Source organism: Felis catus, chromosome B3 (assembly GCF_018350175.1).
Source record: "Felis catus isolate Fca126 chromosome B3, F.catus_Fca126_mat1.0, whole genome shotgun sequence".
Taxonomy (NCBI): domain Eukaryota; kingdom Metazoa; phylum Chordata; class Mammalia; order Carnivora; family Felidae; genus Felis; species Felis catus.
This window is the reverse complement of record NC_058373.1, coordinates 116,594,165-116,619,511: the sequence shown is the minus strand read 5'-3', so window position 1 is coordinate 116,619,511 and position 25,347 is coordinate 116,594,165. Positions and strand designations below refer to the sequence as shown.

Below are 25,347 nucleotides of genomic sequence, written 5' to 3'. Positions count from 1 at the left end.
AGTTGCATTTTAAGACCTGACAGCTTCAAAAACCAGAGCTCCAGCGCATAATCAACTGATCAAACAACAATTCCCCTCTTTTCGTAAGAGACCAAGTAAGCAATGAAAAACTGTACCTGTCTCCCGTGACACGCCAGACAACCCTTGGGAGGAAAGGAAAAAGGCATATACCGCTCTTTACTGTGAAGAATATTCTTTAAGGGAAACCAAACGACAAGGCGGTGTGTGCCTATCCCTGCCCCAGTGAGCGGAAGCCCTCGTTTAGTTATGTATTCCCTCGGCGTGTGGTGTCCATAATGTGGCAGGGGTTACGCAGAATACACAGCACATTCCTCAGCCATGAGAACAGAGATGAGCAGTTCACCGAAGAGGCCCTTCCACACCTCAGTGGCTCTTCAACCCCACACCCAGCTTTGCCTCCAGAGCACAGATTCTAAAACTGGGTGCTATTTTTACACAAGAGCTCAGTGGTCATTATAATAATGTACTTGCTAATTATTTAATTGCAGAATTCTCTATGTATAAATAAATTCACATCTGGTAGCAAAAATATAGCCCATAAATAAAACTAGTCTTTAAAAAAAAAACAACAACAACTTCAAAGTCAAATACAGGAAGTTAATAAGGTCTACCTATTTGTAAACTACAAGTCAGTCCTTCAGATTTAGCTTCTACCCTGTCCTGGGGGACAGAGTTGTGAGTTCAAGCCCCATCCTGGGTGTAGAGATTACTTAAAAATGAGATCTTAAAAAAAAAAAGAAGGTGAAATACAGATAATATTTCCGTAACCACTGCTAAATCAAAATCTAATCAAGTGTAAAAAGACAAACTACCAGGAGGAACCAGAACATCACGAATGAAGCTGGGGTTTTGTCTGACAGAGAGCAGAAGATCCTGCCGACTGATTACACGGCCACACAAAGCTGCAGCTGGTAGAATACATTATGACGGGCGTGAGCCTGCATACACATTCTTTTCCCAGGCTAAAAACTTGACAGTCACTAAAGAGGGCCTAACATAGAAATGTTTAAAAAAAAAAAGTTAAGACAGTAACATCTCAACCAAAATAGGCATGCTCCCTTTTATAGTTTTTCTTAAGTTGATTTGTTTGAGAGAGAGAGAGAGAGAGAGAGAGAGAGAGCGAGAGCATACGCACAAGAGCAGGGGAGGGGCAGAGAGACAGGGAGAGAGAGAATCCCAAGGAGTTCCATGATGTCAGCACAGAGCCCCACACAGGGATCAATCTCACAAACCGCAAGATCGTGACCTGACCTGAAGTCAAGAGTCAGATGCTTAAGCGACTGAGCCACCCAGGGGCCCCTGGCATGCTCCCTTTACCACTTGGAGTCCTTTCCCACCAGTGGGGCCTATGTTTGTGAGGATGTAAATTTAACTTTTTTTTTTTTTTTTTTTTAGAAAAAGAGAGAGCTGAAATCAAGAGTCAGATGCTTGACTGACTGAGCCACCTTGGTGGCCCTTTTCTTTTCTTTTTTTTTTTTTTTTTTCCCCAAACTTAACTTGTTAATAAAGATCATCTTCTGGTAACAACAATAAGGGTCCCTTTCTTGGGTCGCCTGGGTGGCTCAGTTGGTTAAGCAGCCGACTTCGGCTCAGGTCATGATCTCGCAGTCCGTGAGTTCGAGCCCCACGCCGGGCTCTGTGCTGACAGCTCCGAGCCTGGAGCCTGTTTCAGATACTGTGTCTCCCTCTCTCTGACCCTCCCCCGTTCCTGCTCTGTCTCTCTCTGTCTCAAAAATAAATAAACGTTAAAAAAAAATAAAAAAAATAAATAAGGGTCCCTTTCTTGTAGTGGGACTCTTCAGAAAATCAGGGTTTGGATGGGCACCATTTAACTCCTCCATTTTTAACCCTGTCAGCGCACCATCAGCCTGGCTTTTCCTGACTCACGGAAAATAAAATACACTCTCAATTCCAAGAACTGCATCGCTGATGTTACATCTACCCATAACAGCTAGCTGCTGGAATGGAAAAGAGAAGAAGGGAAGAAGGAAGGAAAGGAGGTAGGGAGAAAAGCAATAAGAAATTTGTTGCTGCAATACCTGTAATTAATGTAAGATTTACTTTAAATATAACCAAATGTATCTTTCTCATTTTTAGTTACTACAATGCCATGATTTAACAGAAAATAAGTTGTAGAACAGTAAATTAATAGGAAAACGTCCTCCTTATAGCACTAAGTATAAAAATGGTTTATAAAACAGCATGCACAGGATTCCAATTTTGCTTTTTTTTAAATTTTTTTAATGTTTATTTTTGAGAGAGAAGAGAGAGAGAGAGAGAGAGACCGAGCATGAGTGGGGAAGAGAGAGAGAGACAGGAAGACATAGAATCCCAAGCAGGCTCCAGGATCCCATCTATCAGTGCAGAGCCTGACGTGGAGCTCGAACTCACAAACATCAAGTTCATGACCTAAGCGTCCGATTTCGGATGCTTAATCTGCTAAGCCACCCAGGCGCCCCTCCAATTTTGCTTTTAAAATGTATACATGGTCACACAGAAGAACAAAAATGAAAGAAAACTATTAAGATCTTAGCAGTTCTAAAAAAAAACAAATGACTTAGTTTCTTCTGTAATAAATTACATGACAAAAAAGCAGGAAGGGAAAATGTTACACATTAAGAAAGACCTACAAGAGACAAATGCAATGTGCCACCCTGCTTGGATCTTGAGTCCAACAAAACTGTAACACTGCACTTTTGAGACAATGGAAGAAAGTAAACATGAACTGGAAATTACAGAACTAGCTAGTAATATTAAATTAGAATAACTGTGAACTTTGTTAAGAATAACAACATTATGACTTTTTAAAAGCGATTATCTGTTAAAAATATTTACTCAAGCACTTATAGGTAAAATGGTATAATATCTAAGTTGTGCTTTAAAACTCAAAACACAAAGCAAAACAACAGAACAAAACCCAAAAGCAGGAAGAAGATAGATGTTAACAAGAATGGCAAAATGTCTATAATTGTTAAAGCTAGATGATTTAGGTATATTAGGGCTCATTATGCTATTCTCTATACTTTTCTGTATGTTTTAAAATTTTTATAAATAAAAAGTAAAAATGCTTAGAAGGATAGTTACCTCTGAGTGGTGGGGATTGTGTGAACTGGGTGATTTTTACTTTGATCTGTGTGTCTCTTAGGAGCATCTAGATTTATACAATAAATATGAATTACTTTGGTTACCTGAAGAAACAAATGTTACTCTTTTAGTGGGTGGGGGGGTGGATGGGGGGGGTGGATGGGGGGGCGGTGGATGGATCTTTCAACGCCCCGTTCCAATGATGCCACCTCCATGGATTTAATAATTCTCCCTCTACGGACACCACAATGCATTTTACTTGTATTTCTACAAAAGGTTTTATTACATTTAGCCATTCATTATGGCAATTTTTAATTAATTAGGTCTTATCTCTCTCTCCAGGAAAACAACTTGAGTATAAGAGGCATTTGTTTTTTGGTATTTCTATCTTAGTCAACATCAAGCAAAAAACTCTATATAACAGGTGTTAAATAGTTGTTTACTTAATTAACTTTTCCACTAATAAATTCAGAGGGGAGACAAATGGCAACAGAAGTAGAATGTCTTACTTGCACCTTACTTCTTGTAACCACAAAAGCTTTCAGGCTGAGACACATCCAGAGGTCCCTACACAAAGACCAATACCCGTCAAATGTTACCTAGTCAATTTCTCAAACAATCTGTTTTCCAGTTGACTAGGGGGAAAGAAAACATCAGTCAGTAGCAGAAAAAGGCCAGTTACTAAATCAAGTTATAGACTTAAAAAAAAAAAAAAATTACTCTCTGAGGGGGAAAAAAATCAAAGTCTATTAGTTCTTCAGCAGCCATTCATTATTTAACCTACTGAACACTCATCCAGAGCAGTGGTGGGTCAGTGCATTTTTATTAAGGAAACCATCATGGCAGAATACAGAGCCAGCCCATGTGCTGAGACAAACAACGGCTCAGGAAACATCCCCGGCTCTGAAAACACTGATGCCACGTGGAAAGGCCACATGTCCACATCTCTCTCACGTTTTCTTTATTATCATCCACTCACTGGTGGCCTTGGCATGTTTTGTGCAGACAGCTTTCCTCAAGCCTACGGCCTTCATCTCTATATGCTCGTGGTTAAAAACCATTTCCAAAAAGATACAATAAAGTCATCCTCTCAGGTGCAGCAAAAACCCAAAATAGGCCATACTGGACTTCCCTAAATGGAAGACTTCCCCCGCCTTTGCCTTAATTTTACACACATGGTTTTGATGAAAGAGACTCAAATACTGGTGAACATATTTACAACTTCCTTTTATATGTAAAATATGCTTAAATACTGACAAAGATTAGAATAAAGCCTACGTTGTAAAATAAAGCCCCCGCCACAAAGCGTCCTGAGTCCTTTGACAAAAGCGGGATCATGAAGAACTGGGGATTCAAACTCCTCCCCAGCTTCATCTCCAGTTCCACGCTGTGATCTGCTCCCAGAAGCCAAGTCTTCAAAATCCCTCCACCGACCGAACTTTTCAAGGAAGGGAGAGGCTGAGGTCTGCACCACTGCCACCCTAACTTCTCCCCACAAGCACTCACGTTCATGTTCTTGCTTCTCTCTTTTCTGATTCTTTACTTCAGACATTTGCTCAAATCCACTCCTATTTGGCAAATTTTAGATTTCCTGGACAGTCAACCGGAAAACAAACGGTTTGAGAAATTGACTAGGTAACGTGGTACCAGTGTAAAAAATCGTATCAAACCCAGGGCCCAAAATAAGGACCAGGTACTAAGAAATAAGGCATTCTTCCAAAGACAACTTAATTCAATTCCTATGAGCATTTGTTGTATTTGTCACCAGAATGAGTTTAAGAGAGGCTACTCTTTATTTGATGTGGACACCTGTGCTGTTCTGTTTTGAAGAATGTAAAGGTAAAAATTCAGTGAGAGTAAGTTGTTCCTACACAAGAGAAAAAGGGGCATGATATTAGCAGTAAATGTGAAGGGGCCATACCACAGTTCCATAGGCTGGTAAAAATGTTTGGTAGGCCAAAGGATTTCACAGAATTTTCTTTCTTAAGAACAAAGATGGAGGCTTTGAATAATAAATAAGTATACTGGAATAACCCAAGGCATGCCGAACTCAATTAAAATTAGTCATGGCCAGAGAAGAAAGGACAACTCGGCAATCAATCCCTTTGCTATAACTATTAAAATTTTAATAATTTCATATTATATTATATAGTCAGCATTTAGTTAATAAAATTTCATCTAGTATTGATCTTAAGAAGTTGTCTCTCTTTTGTACTCTCGGTGCCCCTGGGAAACTTCAATGTAGGCTGACCCAAAGCCTCTAAAAAGTCTGCAGGAGGTAAGCATTTGAGTTCTGTTCTTCTTTGAGTTGGTGTATCCAAAATCCAGTTCTCAATTAATTTACTGTCGCTGAACTACCTTTAAAGAGGAAAGTGTCCGCCTAGGTTTTATGGAAGACACAGTTCGTCAGAACAACAAGCAGAAAAGAGAGAAGCTGCATCAGTGGACGTGAGGCTCGACAAGCGGGGAGGAGACTCCAGTGTTCAACGGACCTCTGAATCTGCTACACTCATTGTGTTGTCTGGATGGCCAGTGTAAGTAAGGCATTACGATTATTAGGTTTCTTGCTACGACCACAAACAGCACCAAGAAAAGCCCAGGAGACTGCACCAACACACATTTTCTTTTCTTTTCTTTTTATACTTACTAAATGGTTGGGACTTCCCATGAAACAATTAAAAGTAGGTCTTTGCCTTTGTGTCTCATGCCAGCAAACTATCAGTCCTCATAAATGTGACCAGTTGTTCTTTTTTTTATTCTATTCTCAAGAAAAGAAAGAAGTGCAGAGCTTTTTAAAATTTCCTCAGCTGCTCTCCCATTAAAAGCAGAAACCTAGGACGCAATGACCAAACTGGAATAAGAGAAAAATTTAAACAGCATCTCACTCATCTATTAGTACGTAACTGTCTACATAAGAAAGGGAAAGTCCAAAGCAAAAATAAAACATTTGGGAAAATTATTCAAATATTTCAATGTGGAAAGCAAGTAATTTAGTCACAGATTATCATCAATTAACATCACTCTATGTTTCTTGCTGGGCATTGAGAAAGAATATAGAAACAAAAAAATTTAAGGGAAGGAAAAGAAGTGTGCTTTCTCAATTCGATTTTGTATTCTAGAACAATATTACTCAAAACATAAATAAATAAAAATGTAGGAGAATGGTGGATTTAAGAAGATACACATGGGACACATGGGACAGAACAGGTAACGCTTCGTGGGTTTGTTTGGTTTGGTGTGGTCTTTTAGACTTCTGTTTTCTTCTGACGAAGCGAATTGATTCAGACATCCCTTAAGCGGAGAGTCTTTGGATAGGTAAGTGTGCATTTAGAAGGCCAAGAAAGAGACATGGTACCAACAGGTCTGGCACACCATTCGATCAAAGCCTCCCTTGTCTGTGTGACCAGTTATGAATGCTTAAGAGAAGAATCTCCCACCTGACCTAACAGATAAACTGTACTAGCATCATCAGATATTATCTCCATTAAAAGAAGTGATTTAAGTGCCCCAGGGTTCAGGTTAAGCTGAGCAACTCAATTCAAAAGACAAGGTATAGCTGCTACAACACGAAAGCTAAACAAGCTTGGCCTCAACAGTAATCCTCAACGTAAGGCCTCCACTGACAACTGTCACACTCAAGTTCAATCAGGAGCCGATCCTTACTTAAGAGTGTTTAGAATACAGAAAGACACACGGGGACTGCACAGAAGGCACATGTTTCTCTTGTATACAGGCACTCCGGAGGGGAAAAAAAGTGAACCCTGAAAAGTAACTTCCAAGATTGAGGTGAAGACCAGAGGGCACGGATTTCTCTTCCTTCACAAAGTACCTGAGCTACAGTCATGGGGCATTCCTGCTGGCTTCCTGCTTCACCACTAAGCAATTTTTGATGGTTCCAAAGATGCTACTTTCTCAAAGACAGGTTTTCAATTGTGTTGCTAATAAAAGACGTGGGCTTTTCAAATGGCTACAAATTACAGAGACCTACAAATCCTTCTTGGATTTCACGTTATTAAAGAAGAATGATGCTGAGATTGGTCAAATAAATGCTAGCAGGAAAGTGTCCTAATGCACTTTAAAAACATTTTCAGAGATAATCATTCCTCAATTCCTCTTCCTGAAATTCAAGGAAGGTCGGAAACAGCTAGCCACTGTGAAAGCAGCGCTCCAATTACCCCGCGGGCTTCAGGAGACAAGCCCTAAACTCTGCACAAAGGTTTACAATGGAGAGATGCTCAGATAACCTTGACCGTCCTTTGTAGGACATAATGCTCCAGAAGAGCAGTAGTGCTTCTGCTCCCAACGAAGCAGCAGATAAGAAAAATCCCCAGGTCTTTGTTTCAGCAAAACCAATGAAACAGACATATCCCTAAACCACTTGCTTTATCTCAATTTCAGAGTTTAAATTATATTTAAGCATATTATAGCATTTTTAGCTTGTGGAAATGTCTCTCTCTCTCTCAATCAGAATGAAGCTGTTGTTTTTTCTCAATAAGCATACACCCTTTTACAACTTATTAAAGTGTCTGAGAAGCGTCCACTGAAACATCAGAGCACGCCTAACGTGGACCTGGGCTCCTACCCGGGAGTAATAACCAAGGGCAAGCACTCTGAGATCAATGGTAAGACCCACATCGGTAAATGTCGGCAGTACATCATCCAACCATCTCTCAGTTTTTCAGGATAAGCCCTGCTTATCCAAACTAAAATTTCCAAATTATACACTAATGTACCAGAGTTAACAACATGGGTTGAGGTATAAACCCCCATCACATTTTAAGAAACCCAAAGGAGATTTTCTGAAACGTATTTACTACGGAATGGGAGCATCAGTAGGTAACAAAAGCCGTCTTATTATTAATTTAAGTATCCAGGAAAAAACCTGAACGATTTTATCTGCAAAGATGACGACGCTGAATTCAGAAATCAATGAGTAAAAACTACACAGGAGCCTCGCATCCTCTCCGTTTCCATTTCTGCCTGTCAGCGGTCACACAATGAAGTAGGAAAATCCGGTGAGGAAAAAACTGAGGATCCACACTTGAGGGGTCCAAATCTCACGACAAGTAGCAGGTCTTCCAAGCACGAAAGTGTGAGTGATACGCCCTTCCCCCAGCGTGACTTTGTGACTAAGCCACCAACTCACCTCATTCCACTTCAAAGTCACCGGTAAATCTTGCGTTTGAGTCCAACCTGAGGTATTCTCTCAAAACCTAGATTAAAATAATGATGAACTTCAGTATATAATAAAGTTCTTTTCAAACTCTGAAAAAACATACAATTGTACTTCACAATATTAAGGGGGGAAAAATCACAGCTACAAATCAAATCGTAACTGTGAAAGGCTGTGCCCCACTCCTAAAACCTTCTTTAACTGGAAATCTCTCTATGTGTAGCTCAACACACATTTAAATGTAAGCCAACCAATAGCCACTCCCACTTAAACAACAAATTCTTAAACCTAGTTATTTAGTCTCTAGGCAGATTGCCGATCCAGGGCCTCTATAATCTGGTCAGGAAGTCTGAGGAGAAACTCAGGAACCTGAATGGGTAAGAAGGCCCCCAACAAAGTGATTTTCATGTAATCAGCCTGTCACGTGCCTATGGGAACAATTGTTCCGAACCAGTGGTTCTCAACAGGGGGTGATTTTGTACTGCAGGGGCTATCTTACAAGGTCTGAGAATATTCTTGGTTGTCACAGCAAGGAGAGGACGTATGCTACCAGCATTCAATGGGTGCAAGCCAAGGATGCTGTTAACCCCTCCTACACTGCACAGGACAGCCCCCCCCCCCCCGAAGAATTATCCAGCCCCAAGTGACAACAGCACTGAGGATGACAAACCCTGTTCCAAAGCAAACAACCATTCTGATTATTTAGAAATTTTACAATTCTCACACGGGTCATTTCAGGTAGGTTATAAGCTCCCACTACATTTCCTGTGACTAGTGAGCTTATTATTAGTTAAAAGATTCAAACATGCCCCATATTAGTAACAGGCAGTACATGTACCCATTCTAAAAATATTAAAATAAATCGGAGTATACATGTCCTTAAGAGCTTCCAAGGAACTAATTTTTAAATTTTCACTGAGGAGAAATACTGCATCAAACTAGGTGAACTCCCAAAAAGTCTGTTCCCAAGCATATAAAAAAACGGAAGGTAAGAAGACTAAAAAGAATCAGAACTGGAGCGCCTGGGTGTCTCAGTCAGTTAAGCATCCAACTCTTTTTTTTTTTTTTTTAATTTTTATTTATTTTTGAGGGAGATCATGCGAGCGGGGGAAGGTAGAGAGAGAGAGAGAGAGGGAGACACAGAATCTGAAACAGGCTCCAGGCTCTGAGCTGTCAGCACAGAGCCCAACATGGGGCTCGAACCCACAAACCATGAGATCATGACCTGAGCCAAAGTCAGATGCTCAACCAACTCAGCTACTCAGGCGCCCCAAGCGTCCAACTCTTAATTTCAGCTCAGGCCAGGATCCCAGGGTCATGGGGTTGTGCCCTGCATTGGGCTCCACACTGAGTATGGAACCTGCTTAAGATTTTCTCTCCTTCTCCCTCTGCCCCTCTCCCCCACTCGCACTATCTCTCCTCCTCTCTCTGTCTCTAAAATAAACAAACAAACAAACAAACAAACAAACAAACAAACAGAACCAGAACTTCGTTTCCCTCACAGATATTCTCAATTCCTGGTAAAGACAAGATGGACAAAGTTCCTCTTCCCAGCCTGTCACCCAAGATAGCAGGACTCTCATCTTTTATTCAGCTAAATATACAGGTACTTCAAAATCCACTTTATTCAAAATGAGACTTACTGATAACAGATCTTTCAGTATCTATCCCAGTTGCTAAAACTTGCAGTTTTTACATGACTGGCCCCACACAACACACCCCCAGAATAGGTAAAGAAACCTGTAACACTCAAAACATATACTTTGCTTTGTCAAGCTTAATTAATGAGCTGTAACTAGCTAATTACATAACTGAGACATACCTGACAGCTGATTTGCACCAGTTAGGTACATGAACAAACATGTGGAGTTGAAAACTCAAACGAAAGGATATCATCTATGAACACACTTAGAAAGATTCCATGAGGATTAGTGCATTCCAACTGGACATTTCCTTGACGTGGTGTAGGAGTTTATATTCTAATTATAGACTGATTTCTTCCTCTGAGTCCCCGGTGCTGTGAGGAACTACCTAAATCAAACTCAAAGCATAATCCCCGCAGGCAGTGAGCACCTGGATGAGTGGTGGGCGGTGGGTAGACTGGCATCCATAACCCCAAAGCACAGGCAGGGGGTTTGGCGGGGTAGGCTGAACCCGAGTCGGAGCCGCGCTCCCACCTGGAGCTCCCTACCCGTGCTCCGGGCACCTCTGCACTAGCCGAACCATTAGGAAACTTGACTGAGCGATGTGCTTGTCCAGAGGGAGGGCTAACATACAGTCTAGATTCAAGATGCTGTGAAGCCAGTGTAGAGCCCATCACACCTCCCCCCTTAGAGGACGAAGACAACTGGGGAGGGCAGCCTCAGACAAAAGCTAGAAACTAATGACCTGGTCAGAGAGGACTTCTTAACACCCATCAGTGGCTCAGAGAACAAAGGAAAGTACTTTTTGCTTTATGAAGCGAAATGATTTTCAGGCCTTCCTTTCTTTCTACCAGAAAGGGAAAAAAAAGGAAGGCTGAAAAATTACTGGGAAGGTTCAGAAATATTAACGCACGATATGAAATTCATTTCACCCAGCCTCTGTGTTTCGAGATTGAAATCAGTCTTCAAATAAAAAATTCATAATTAAATTTCAAAACATAAACACTTTATTTCTTTTCCCTCTCCCCAGTAAAATATATTCTGTTCCAAAAAAGAAAGGTTGCTCAATTTCCTGTCAAAAGCAATCTAGAGAAGGCCACCTACACTGTAAAAGCAGCAAGAAAAAAAAATAACAAAATGCTGAAGAAAAGCCTGCACGAGTGGGTGTACACTAAGTGCAAGGTAACTACCACTCTGGGCTTTTTCAAGCTTTCTTTTCCCTGATCATTCTGAGAAATATGAAAATTAGAGTAACTGCTAAAGACAAGTTTGTCCTCCAACCAATCTAAGGAAAACAAGCCTGATGATGGATTTCAGCTCCACCAAAGAGAGGGGTAGGAGGGGGCAATCAAGGCCTTTCACCCAGGATTCTTTGTACAGACAGACAGCTTACACATAATGTTTTCAGAGAAGGAAGGCTGGTCTAACAATTAACCTTCTCCCCCACCATGTCGCATCCCAAACTTCATGAACTTTTAAAAATGTTTTTGAGAGACAGAGAGAGTGAGAGCACAAGCACGGGAGAGGCAGAGGGAGAGGGAGACAGAGAATCCCACGCAGGCCCAGCACTGTCAGCACAGAGCCCTAGGTGGGGCTTGACCCCACAAACCATGAGGTCATGACCTGAGCCAAAGTCAGACGCTCAACCGAATGAGCCACCCAGGAGCCAGATAAACTTCATGAACTTTTAGAGTAGGACCAGCTTGGTCCTAATAAGCTTAATCCCAAACCTCTGGGGACTAACCACTCACATGAGCTGCCTAGATATGGGTTAGTACAGCATCAAATTCACCATTCTATCTATACAATTCCCCTTACCCTGTATGCTTTCTGAAATTCTAAATGCTAAGATAACAATCAACCAGCCCAACATTTTTTTACTGAAAGCCTACTGAAATATGCTCACTACTAAGGGAGATACAGTGGAGGGAGAAAAAAAAAAAAAAAAAGGAAAGGAAAGCTTGAATAGCTCACCAGCAAATTGAGGATAAAAGAACAAAAACACAAAGGAAGTCAAAATTAAAAACAGTATTGTCACTGAATTATAACACAGTAAAAGGCGCTATTTCTATAAATCATACTTTCCACAAAAAGGAGTTTGTCACAATAAATAATGAGCAGGGAAAACAACATATTAATGAAATGATGGTAAACATTTTAAAACCAGTACACCAGAAGACAAAGTAAGATATGGCAGAAAGCTACACTGTAGGGCAGCTGTTAAGACAAGGCAACATGAGAAAGCAAACCTCTTAAACCTTAAATGATTTGTCTGATAAGCTAACAATTAACTGCAAACAAGAGGGAACTTTTTGTTCTATTCTGCTTAATAATCTCAGACCACCCTACAAAAAAAACTTGCAAGACTACTTAGTACAAATAACTATTTCTCAGAACCACTTGAGAGTAAGTAGCCAACATGATAGCCTCTCATCCCCACAGAGTTTAGGGAACAACTCCTCCGTAGAAGGGCATTCTCCTACAAAACTATAATTATGGCCATGAAAATCACCCAAATCATATGGTACCATCATCTAACCCACAGACCAGATCTTAACGTTCTCCAATTATCCCAATAATGTCCATTTTTTTAGTAAAAGGATCCAGTCCATCCAGGATCTCATGCTGCACTCAGCTCCCACATTTCATTGGTGCATTTCAATCTAGAATTCCTCAGACGTTCCTTGACTTTCATGACATTGACAATTATGAAGATCCCAGGCCATTTTTGTAGCATGTTCCTTAATTTGGGTTTATCTGATTCTTTCTTACGATTAGCTTCCAGTTATGAATTTTCAACAGGGATACCAAAGAAGAGAGTTCCCCTCATTGTACCCTACCAGGTGGTATGCTATTTTAATCTTTTTCCCTTACTGGTAACGTGAACTTGTATCATGAACTTGACTTAGGGGGCATCTACCAGATTGCCACTGAAAAGTTAACTCTTTTTCCTTTGTAATTTCTAAGTACTTTGTGAGAGGATACTTTCAGACTATATAAATATCCTACCAACAAATGTTCACCCGATATTTGTGTCCAATGATAATTCTTGGCCAAATTATTTTATGACAGCTGCCAAAAAGTGATTTTCTAGTCTAATAATTCTTACCATTCTAGTGGGAGGAAAAAATGGTATTCAGAAAAGCCAAGATCTGGGTGTGCTTACTGCAACTGGGTTATTGCTGTTCCCTGGTCATCCAGGAGAACAGAAGAACATGCACACACTTCCTTCATTATTTGTTTTGTTTGGTTTGTTTTGTTTTTCATCATTTCTTTCTATATCTATGTATACTGCAGACCAGGAGTTCATCCAGATGCCCTGAATTCCTACCCAAGCACAGCGTCTTTCTAGCTTTTCCCTTTCCCTTCCCTGTAACAGTCCTAAACCTGGCTCTCATTAACCTCACTTTTCCTTACTGGATTCAGCCCCCCATGTCATTGAATGCTACCCCTAACTCTGATCTAGTATCAGAAAAGCCTTCTCTCTAACTAAAGGACCAGTAAAGGAGAAGCCCAGAGAGACAAAAATGTTATGACAGACTATATATAATATGATTCCATTTTGGCAAAGCCCAAATAGGCAAAGCTAAAAATATACTGTTTACAGATATATTCATTTTTTAAAGCAAGGGAATGCTGAACATAAAACTCAGGACAGTAGTCCCTCCAGGGCAAGGTAGAAGGATGGAATCACAGACGAACCCAGTAGCTTCAAAGTGCTGATCAGGTTCTAGTTCTTAGTGAGCACCTGGCAGTCCTAAGCACAAGTTCCTTGACCCACAACTACGCCTCACTAAACCATGAGGAGGTCATTAGCACAGTCTCAATTTTACCTTTAAGATCTGGGGTCTAGAAAGGTTAAGCGCGTTTCCTATGGTCACACAACCAACAAGCAAGAGTTCAGACACAAACCCACGTCTGACTTGAACCCTCTTTTCCCTCGACTATTCATTCCTCAAACAGAAGAAAGACAGGCGGGACAGATGGAGCTATGGTTCTAAGGCTAAGATTCCTCTGTGCCTCTGAACCATTTCTAGAATGCTATTTAGGGTACGGGCAAGTCTAGGTCCAAAACCAGGGGGTGGGGGAGGGGATAAAAATCTTCCTAAGGGCAAGGAAAGAGGGCAGAGGCACAAATCTGGGCCATACTGAGACTATGTGAACAACATAAACAATCCTTTAGGGAGAGTTTCTATTATATTCCACATAGGCTACAAATTCTGGCTCAGTTAAGTCACCAAATAAAATCTCCTCTCAGAGAGCCCTGGTAAAATCTTAATACTAGGTGTTTTGTTTTGAAATCAGGAAACAAAGGAGAGAAGACCAGCAAGCCATTCATGAAGTTCCAAACATATACCAAATGGGGCAAAATGACAAATCACTTAGCACAATGCATGAAACATGAAATAAGTAATAAAATGTTGAGCACTTTTAAAGAATGTGTATAATGGGATACTGAGGCAGAGCAACAATACTCTGAAGGAAAGACGAGACATCCCAGTAGGTTTAAATCCTGCTCTGCTATCTGGGGGTGTTTTAAAATTGCTAAAATCCAAAAAGATGGAACCCCATAAGAAGAAAAGAAAAAGAGAGAGCATATTTGTCTTCTCAAAAAGTCAGAAATAACTGCAATCTAACTGCACTTCTGGTAGAAATATCTCCAGAGTCTATTAGTGATTAATAACAACTCATACCACCCAGAAAAGTCTCATGATAGACACTAATGATTTTGTGATCTTAGTTCAAGTTTTCTATATTTATCTGTCTTTACAATGGGATATGTTTCCCCACTGTTGATTTCCAAGGGGTGGAGTATAAACCAAATCAGAAGTAATTTTAAGTCTAGACTCCTCCCCAAACCTCCCCCACCACCACTGCCAAAAAAAAAAAAAAAAAAGTCTATCTTCCCTTTCCTTTTCTTTCCAAAGAAATCTAGACCTAGGCCACAGACTAAACCAAATACTACACAACAAAAGAAAACAAAGCACATGTGTAAAATGGTGCAAAAAGAATTCAAAAGTAACAGCAACTTCATGCTGTAGCCTGAAACTGTCTATAATACATAAAGGTTAAGAAATCCAAAATGATCCTGGAAAGACAGTAAGTATGTGAGAAGCACACAGAAGGATAAACCTCATTAGATAAAAAAGGAAGGCATTTAACACACCTCCACAGGGCCTAGACTCTCTTTCTTTTTTCTTTCTTTCCTTCTTTCTCTTTCTTTCTTTCTTTCTTTCTTTCTTTTTCTTTCTTTCTTTCTTTCTTTCTTTTTTAGGCTTTTAAGTTACTTTCTTTACGAAAAGCAATCAGGTGCTGTTGAAATCAGCATCTGGTATTAAAAAGACAAGAAGTGGGGCGCCTGAGTGGCTCAGTCAGTTAAGTGTCCAACTTCAGCTCCGGTTATGATCTCACGGTTCATGAGTTCGGGCTCTGAGCTGACAGCTCAGAGCCTGGAGCCTGCTTCAGATTGTGTGTCTCCCTCTGTCTGCCCCTCCCCTGGTCACACTCTGTCTCTCGCATTGTCTCGAAAATAAATAAACATTTAAAAAAAAATTTCTTTAAAGACAAGAAGTTATCCTGAGGTATTTCTAAATGAAAATAACAAAAAGAATAAATTAATCCATAGGCACGTGTTTCTTTCATCCTACTGTATTAAGCTTACATGATCACAAGACAAGCAGTAATCATTCCTGAGAATTTAGGGACAACAGCCCAGCTTTAAAAGAAATTTAAAATCTAAAAAATAAATACGAAAAAAAAAATGTATTAGTTTAATGACGAAAAGGGGAACATCCTGAAACATATGAAAGATTTTTCTTGTAAACTCCCAGATAATGAATTTGGGGCAAAAGTCAATATGGCTATGGAAGAAATAAATCCTCCCAAGCTAATCTAATTTAGTGTTATTGAGACAACCCACTTATCAAGGGACTGCAAGACTTGAATTTCTTAACATTAGTGGATTTGACAACCCATGAAGACACAAGAAAAATGTTCTTCCCCCGGAAAGTATATACCAATGGTTCTCTGATCTCAGGTTGTACAAACTACTAATTCTTCCTTCCTGCAATTCAAAATGTAACAGTTAGAAATAAGTCCTTTTGCAAGCTTAGTAGCCTCATCTTGAGGCTTCTCCAACTCAAAATCACTTCTACGTACCCATTTGTTTGAGACAAAAACCTAAGATTCATTGTCCATTCCACAGCCCATACATAGCCATTCTGTTGAGTCCTGTAAATTCTACCTCCTGAAGGCCACTTTGAACCCTTCCCTCCTGTCTGTATCCACTGGCAACGCACTAGTCCAAGCCACTCTTATCTCTCAACTAGACAACTGCCCCAGACTCCTCATTAATTTCCACCCACGATCATTTTGCACAGTGTAATCAGACTGACTTTTTAAAAGGTTAAACTGCATAATGTTATTCCCCTGCTGAAAAGCTACCAGTGGCTTTCCATATCCTGAGATGTCAAGAAGTGTGAAACAGATAAGATTTTACTCTAATTTCCAAGCTAACACGTTAGACTGTCACAGGTGTATGAATACCACGGAGGACATGAGATGCTTGGGTCAGAGAGACAAAGGACTTGATTACTCACAGCAACAGCAGCAGTCAGAGTACCAGCATTTTTGGTGCCAGTCCCTTAAGGCTGAATTCCCACCAGGCGACACTTGCACAGCAGTGTGCTGTGTTACAGGAGAGTAGCCCTGAGCTTAATGAACCCAAATCTTTTATAATGGGCAGTACACCTGCCTGACCTTTACCCCAGAAGGAGATATTATCTTGATCATACAGACAATAAGTGTACCTGATCTCTGCCCTGGAGGGTATCTTCCAAGGCTACTGACTATATAATTCATCCCTAAAAAGAGAGCCCAAAACAAAAGTAGTCAATGCAGAAACACAAGATACATGGAAAATTGTCTCCCAACATTAGAATAAAAGCCAAATTTCTTACCATGGCCTACAAGGCCCTAAACGATCAATCTGTTTCTCTTCAATTCATGTGGAACTCCTGTCTCTCTAGCTTACTATAGCTGTAGCTCCACTGCCACCTTTGGTGTCATCAGGTAAGTCAAGTTCTTTTCTGCCTCAGGACCTTTGCATATGCTTTCCTTTTGTCCAGAAATGTTCTTTCCCTTAGATGTCACTTCCTCAGAAATACCTTCTCTTGTCAATCTATCTATACAAGACCCTACACTCACTGTTTATTCTTCTTTTTGTCACTTTTCTCACTTATTCATTCAGTCAGTAAACATTTACTGGGCACATACTATGTACCAATCGTTATTATTATAGGCATAATAATTAACCTTATCCACTTATTTATTTACTAACAGTCTTCTTTAAAGGTAAAATCCTTGTCTTTACATTCATCCACAAAGGCCCAGAACTTAAAATTTGTGCCCTCAATAAAACTCTGTTGAATGAGTGAACAAGTACTACACTACAAAGTACTAAAATATTTCCACATCAGCACCGAGCAAAAAGCATAAAATCAGAAGCTAGAAGTCCTAAATTCAAACCCTGGAGTCATCATTTAGTGGCACTTGAGCAATTCTATTAAATTCCCTGTAAAATGAAGAAAATTCTTCTCCTGCCTAACTCACAAGATTATTGTGAGGATCAAATGATGGAATCCCTTGCAAATTGGAATCCCTTGCAAATGATGGAAGCCCTTGCAAATGCTAAACATAACTTAAAACCAGTAACAAATCAAAAACAAAAACAAAACCAGCAACAAATCAATAGTTAATAGTCATGGGATAGTCATTCATTCAATAAGAATATACTAGGCCCTTTACTATGAGGGTAATACTATTACGAAAATTAAAATGTAAGTTAAAAGTGTACAACTTTAAATGAAATTAGAAATTGGTTAGTTCTTTAATAAACTTGAGAACAGTATTTTCCCTTTAAATGCCCTTTGTACATGCTTTGAAAACTTTCAGATAAAAGGTGAGTCACCTTTACCTGTTCCCAATCCCAGAATATTAAAAGAATGTTTTCTACTTATTTTTTAAGCAAGTCACTCAAATGCCAATTTAGAAAAATTTTAGACTATATTTACACCACTGAACACCAGTCTCCAAAACAGGAATTTTCAGCCTTCTGGCAAAATGTATCAATTTATTAATTTGTTTCTTTTTACTGACTTCATGTGAAACCAAATGCAGCCTCTTTACTGCAAGGCGGTGTGTGTGGTAATGTGTGTGTGTGTGTGTGTGTGTGTGTGTGTGTGTGTGTGTGTGTGTGTGTACATGCGAAGCGAAGGGAAAGGAAGCTTCATCTTACATTTGTTATAAAAAGAGCGCCTTCAGAATTAATGCTCCAGGCAGCCAACAAGAGGAAACAGAGTGATCATCCTGAAGTATAAACAGAGGGCTGGCAACCTGACCACTGACAGGGGTGGTCAACTCAGACAAGCCACACACCTGGCGTTGAGTTCACTAACCAGCTCATCCTCCATAATCTGACCACGCGATTACACAGAAATTAATTAAAAGGGAAACTGCTTCTATGATATAAAAGGATAACATACAAATTGATAAAAAGGAGGGTGCAGACAACATTCATTACAAAGGAAATAAGGTGGAATATGAGAACAGTATGATCAAGATTGCTTTCACATGACCTTTCTCAAATTCAATACACACACATGTAAATAACTAAAAGAGGTACATTGTGAGAGTAAAAAGGAGGAATAACATGAACTGGTGCTTCTAAATATTAAAGTCAAGTATGAAAATGAGGGAGAGTACACGGGAAGGCTCCTGGGAGCTAAGAAAGATATGCAGGTTGAGAGGATAGAAGCAGATGATCTACAATCTACACGTGACAGACACAAAGAGGCATACATAGATTTCAGTACGTGTATACAATTATATGTGGTAGTTTTTCATTACACAGAAACTGCTTCCTTACGTGTTATTTTCATGATGGCCACCTACTCCCAAATTTGGGGGGAAAGAGGCAGCAGCAGTCAACAAACTATTCACACAGCCCTCAGTAAGTACAAGTAGGAACAAAATCTAGGGCATCTAGAAGTTTCTGCCTTGAATTAATTTAAATAGACAATGTCGAAACCTCTCTTTCAATTAAGCAATTCCCCTTATTAATAATACTAATGCTAGTTGCTATTTGAGTGCCTGCAATATGCCAGTCACGTAACAGTCTCTGTCTCATACGATCAATACAACAATCCTAGCAGATACAAGCAAGGATCAGTGAAGTTGTAAATCTTGCCCAAAACAAATTAAGAAGTGATGGCACTGAAATTTAAGCTCAAGACGATCGATCCTTTCCCAATATTCTTGCTCTTTTTATGCTGTATAACCTCCAACAGTAACCGTTAATATGTACCATGTTCCTGGCACAATATGGAGGAATGAGCTTTACATTCATTATTTCATTTAATCTCTAAAATAACCCTGCAAGGTGGTTATCATAAGCCACATTTTTTTCGTTTGAGGAAACAGAGTACTTCAATAACTGCTGAGGTAACACCGCTAACTTAATAGTAGGAACGAGCAGGAACCCAAACCGAAGTCCGTTTGAAACAAGGCCTGTGTAGGGGCGCCTGGGTGGCGCAGTCGGTTAAGCGTCTGGCTTCAGCCAGGTCACGATCTCGCGGTCCGTGAGTTCAAGCCCCGCATCAGGCTCTGGGCTGATGGCTCGGAGCCTGGAGCCTGTTTCCGATTCTGTGTCTCCCTCTCTCTCTGCCCCTCCCCCGTTCATGCTCTGTCTCTCTCTGTCCCAAAAATAAATAAAAAACATTGAAGAAAAAAAAAAATTTAAAAAAAGAAACAAGGCCTGTGTTTCTACTACTGTATTATATAGCCTCCCCTTATGGTATTTGGAATAATTATAATTTAGGAATTATTTATAAATTATGAATTTACTGTTTATAATACTACATGAAAATACACATATAAACTGTAAAGTATGTTAAAATATGTATTTTGTAAATGTGAAGTGTTAATATACAGATTTTATAAATATGTAAAGTATGCTAAAGTATGTGTTTTATAAAATATGTATTTTATAAACTGTATTTTTCAGAAAAAATGGAAAGGTAGGACAAAATATTATTATCTATGAATGATAGGATCACTGGTAATTTTTTTTAATTTGTTTTTCTAGTTTTTCCTTAAATGTGATATATAACTTACACAAAGGTAAAACACACACAAAAAAACCCTACATTTTAGATTGTTTTCCCTCTGTTCTCCAGAACCAGTCAAAACTAAATTTTGATTAGAAAACATGGATCAAGTTTAACATACCTCCAGAACTGAACAAAAGGTGAACAACAATGAAAACCATGCCACAGAACTAAATCACACAGACCCTGGTAGCATGAAGGAAAAATAGTTTTTTGATTTTTGTATCATACTTACCGCCCCTCCCCCCCAAAAAAGAAATTAAGTGAAAGAGACATATTCAGAATTCCCTCAGTTGGATGAAATGCTTGGAAGAAAATTACCAAAACCAACCAAGGTCACAGAGCTCAAGAAAAACACCCTCGGCAACCACAGTACAGAACCTTCATGGACAACAGTCCGTTGTAGTGACTGTCCAGGCATTCGAGCAGATTTAATCTGAAGAAATGACTTGGGAACTCTGATATGTCATGTGACCTAAAAAACTAACCAAAACGTAAACGGCCCACATTCCACCACACTTACTTTGCGAAATATACACGCTCCACCTCATGTGCACTGACCCCACATCATCTCCATAAAACCTCTTCAGAAGCAACAGAACCATAAACTGAGAGTGGGAGGTGGGACATTTCATTTCCCTAACGGAAACCACCACTCAACTACTCACTGGGTAAACTGATAGAAATATAGTATTTATTTTCAAAGCCATCACACAATGTGCATTCCAATGAAGAAAATAGGATGGGAGAAGGAGGGAGAAAGGGGGAACTTCAAGTTTTTCCAAAATATTTTATGATCTCAAACAAATAGGCAGAATGTTAAGATCTAATGAAGCTGGAAGGTATTATAGAATTCTCTACCCTTTCCAGTCTACTTGAAATATTTTTAAATGAAAAAGTAATAAGGCTTAATATTTGTAAGTCAACACAACACACATTCCTCGTAGTGTACCTGTATTCATTAAAACACACGCACACCATCTCAACATCCCTCCAACTCCACTTGTGACATTTTACCACCCAAGAAAACCAACGCTGACATGAATACTAAACAATCTCTAATATTTAGTTTGCTCTTTTGGAAACAAAGCATGAATTCAGAAAAACTGCCACATGAGAGAACAAAAAAATTAAAAATTTTATGCAATGATGCCAAACAAGTCATAAAGCCTGAGATGTTCTGTGTGTACACCTTTAATCCATTTCCAAAAGGAAAATAATAGGTTTACCTCTCAAAATAGCATAGTTTCAGAACAGAGAGTCCTAATCCCCCCCAGGAAAGCACAGGCTCCAGACACCTTACAAAGTATGCCACCTACTCTTCACACCAGAAAAGTCACTTTTGGTATATTAAAGGGACAAGAAGATATATTAATGACAAGCTTGAGGCCTGAAAAAAGAAAACAGATCTTTAGAGAGTTAACTTCTCACTAAAAGAACCAGAATCACATTTGTATGGTACTTTTGACCGCATGGGCAAAGACGCTGAGTGGAAATTGCTGTCACACACAGGAAACAGATGGGGTGGATAATGCAACTAGATAATCAACTGCCCTCCTCTTCCCTTCACTAGAATTTAAGAAACATCCAGTTAATAATGAAACAAACTAGAAAAGCGGAAGTTCACAGTTGACGCAGGACTTGAATGCATAAAGGAACACATTACAAGCACCACAGGCTGGTTTGAGGTAAATGACAAAGAAGTTTCAACTACGTGTTTCCTCACTCTCAAAAATGACTCTTATACTTGCCACGGTCTCCGTGAAGGCCAACATCCATCTGTACCTTCACCACCAAGCAAGTCAGATCTTAACTGAGGTGTAATTACTTGCTGTATTTAAGAGCAAATATTTACTTAGGGGCACCTGGGTGGCTCAGTCGGTAAAGCATCCAGTTCTTGGTTTCGGCTCAGGGCATGAACTCACGGTCTGTGAGTTCAAGCCCCACATCGGGCTCCATGCTGACAGTGCAGAACCTGTTTGGGATATTCTCTCTCTCCCTCCCTCTCCTCCACTCATGCTCACACTCTCTCTCAAAATAAATGAATAAACTTAAAAAAAAAAAAAAGTAAAAGTATTTACTTTAAGCCAAACACTTTTTTTAAATTTTAATCCCAGTGAAGTTAATATACCGTGTTATATTAGTTTCAGAGATACAATACGGTGATTCTACACTTCCATACATGACCCAGGACTCATCATGATAAGAGCGCTCTTAATCCCCACCACCTCTTTCACCCATACCCCACCCACCTCCCCTCCGGTAACCATCAGTTTGTTCTCTATAGTTAAGATCTGTTCCTTGGTTTGTCTCTCTCTTCTTTTTCCTTCGCTTGTTTGTTTTCTTAAATTCTACGTATGAGTGAGATCATACGGTATTTGCCTTTCTCTGACTTATTTTGCTTAGCATTATACTCTCTAGATCCATCCGTGTTGTTGCAAATGGCAAGATTTCATTCTTCTTTATGGCTGAGTAATACTCCATTATATATGTATCACTTCTTTATCCATTCATCGGTTGATGGACACTTGGGCTGCTTCCATAGTTTGCCTATTGTAAATAATGCTGCAATAAACATAGGGGTGCATATATCTTTTCAAATTAGTGTTTTCATATTCTTTGGATAAATACCCAATAGTGAAATTACTGGATCATATGGTAATTCTATTTTTAATTTTTTGAGGAAGCTCCACACTGTTATCCACCATGGCTGTATCAGTTTACATTCTCACCAACACTTGTTTCTTGTGTTTTTGACCTTAGGCATTGTGACAAGTGTAGGGGAGACCTCACTGTACTTTTTGATTTGCATCTCCCTGATGATTAGTGATATTAAGCATCTCTTCATCTGTCTGTTGTCCATCTGTATGCCTTCTTTGAAGAAATGTCTCTTTATGTCTTCTGACCATTTTTCAACAGGATTATTTGGCGTTTTTTGATGCTGAGTTAAGGTCTTTATATATTTTGTAAAGTAACCCTTTACAGATACGTCATTTATAAATATCTTCTCCCATTCAGCAGGCTGTCTTTTAGTTTTGCTGATTGTTTCCTCCCTTGTATAATTCAAACACTTCTTTAAAAAAAATTGTTTTTAATGTTTATTCCTTTTTAAGAGGGAGACACAGCATAAGCAGGGAAGGGGCAGATTGAGAGGGAGACACAGAACCCGAAGCAGGTTCCAGGCTCTGAGCTGTCAGCACAGAGCTTGACACAGGGCTTGAACCCACAAACTGTGAGATCATGACCTGAGCTGAAGTCAGATGCCCAACCCACTGAGCCACCCAGGCACCCCTATAATTCAAACACTTCTCAAACGTCAATTGGATATAAGGCTCTGAGCAAAAAACTGCAGAGCTCCAAAGATCCAGCGGCAGACTTTCCTCTCAAAAAGTTTACAAGCCAACTCATGGTGAAGGGCATGTAAAAACCAAAGTGTTGGTAGGTACAACTTCAAGAAATGGCGAAACAACATGAAACTGGTAAGATCAACTCAATGGGATCAAGGAAGAACAAGTAAGTTTCCAATGGTCAAGAGAAAGAGAGAGGAAAAGCAATTAGGGGGACGAAACAGAAGAAAGACAGAAAAGGCTACAATGCACATGACATCTGCGTAAACAAAAGTATAAATCGTGGAAACACATTTTAAATATTAAATTTCATACAAAGAAACACTTAAATTCTAAAGACTATATGGAAATTGTCCCTGAGAGCCACAGGACATGGATTGGCTTTACTATCCATTCAGTGTCTTCTCTAGCTTTGGCCTCATAGCCAGGGACCCAGATCCCTCCCTCACCACCATTTCTGGCATCGGTGAACTTGTGTGGGATCGATCATCACGTGATTACAAAGATGACTAGTAAATCTCATCGTCCTAGTAGTGTCAGTTATAGGCACAGGGCATGTCAGAGTTGTCACTGTAATGTGAATACTCACCTTCAGATACAGAGAAGCATTCAGATGAACTAGGAATGACTCGCAATTCTATCAGGCCAACGAAGCTTTTTTTTTTTTAAATCCATGTTGGTGCTAATGCCTTATGAAGTTTTGTGATCATTTTCATTGTACATGGAGAGGTAGGCTAGCAGAGTGACTGCGTGTGTTTGGTTTTTACCCCCAGTTTTATTGAAATCTAACTGACCTATAACATAGTATTAGTTTAAGATGTACAACATTAATGATGTGATATGTGTATATATTACAAAACGATCAGCATGATAATTTTAGTTAACATCCATCACCTCACATAGTTACAAATATTATTGCAAAAGAAAATGCTACAATTCTAATGCTGAATTTGAAAAACATAATAGTAGAGAAATAGTTTAGAACTTCCAAAAAGTGCCTAAATTGGAAAATAACAGCCTTCAACAAGTTATTCTAAAAAACTAACATTAAATTTCAGTTATTTAATTCCATTTAGGCCATAAGACTTTCAAGAAAAAAAAAAAGATAATCTATGTGGGAAATTTTCACACCTTATAAAGCACAGAAAGCAAACTCTGCTACCTTAGTTGGAGAATTCCCTCCTCATGTCCCTGCGTGAGGTGTTCAACCAAGAGGAAATAGAGGCTTTTACATTTAAAAGGCTATCTGGACAAAAGAAAGTCTGAATACCATACATGGCAAATAATGCCAACGAAGCACCACTAACAACCAAATTGCAAAGAAAGTAATTCATTGGCTGGCACCAACTGGAAAGGCAAGAAGAAGGACTCAGGGGTCAGTGGTGGAAAGCTGGAACCACTCCACGAAGTTTCTAAACAACCAGCTAAGGAGCTCTGCCTGCCTGTAGGCAACAAGGAAATGAGGAACTACCGAAGGTTCATGAGAGACTGTCACAATCAGAACCAAATGTGCCTTTGTGTATGTGTGCAAACACACGTGCATATACATATTTTTTCCTTTTCCCCCCAAGAAACTTCAACAGTGATGTGGAAGAGAGCCTGAAAGAGGAAGGGTGATGAATAAAGAAATACCAGTAACAAGGCTGCGGCAATTTTCCAGGAGAGTGGGAACAGAGCAATCAATGAGTTTGGGAGAGACCGCCTGGAAAACAATGAGATGTGATGACTGAGAAAAATGGAATCGAAGTCAAAATAAGAAACTGCACCACCATACAATGAACTACACTGTTCTCAAAAATAACATCTCGGTCAAAGTCACATTCAAGTGATCTTTGAGGTTATTAATATTTATCTTCAACATAGTCTGAAACCATCCATCAGCCACACAGAGACCAGTTCAGGAAACAGTCAGC

At 39.6% G+C, this 25,347-nt stretch overlaps 1 protein-coding gene across 18 annotated transcripts in view; it reads right to left on the bottom strand.

The window, feature by feature from the left end:
* Nucleotides 1-25,347, bottom strand: part of SIPA1L1 (signal induced proliferation associated 1 like 1) — a 370,694-nt gene that overhangs the window by 278,825 nt on the left and 66,522 nt on the right. For 16 of the 18 annotated variants that reach the window (XM_045060144.1, XM_045060148.1, XM_045060146.1 and 13 more), the window contains one exon: nt 8,252-8,318. The exons of the other annotated variants lie outside the window; for them this stretch is intronic. The gene's annotated coding sequence lies outside the window, so the exon portion shown is untranslated. The remainder of the gene's footprint in view (nt 1-8,251; nt 8,319-25,347) is intronic. 18 annotated transcript variants of the gene reach the window in all.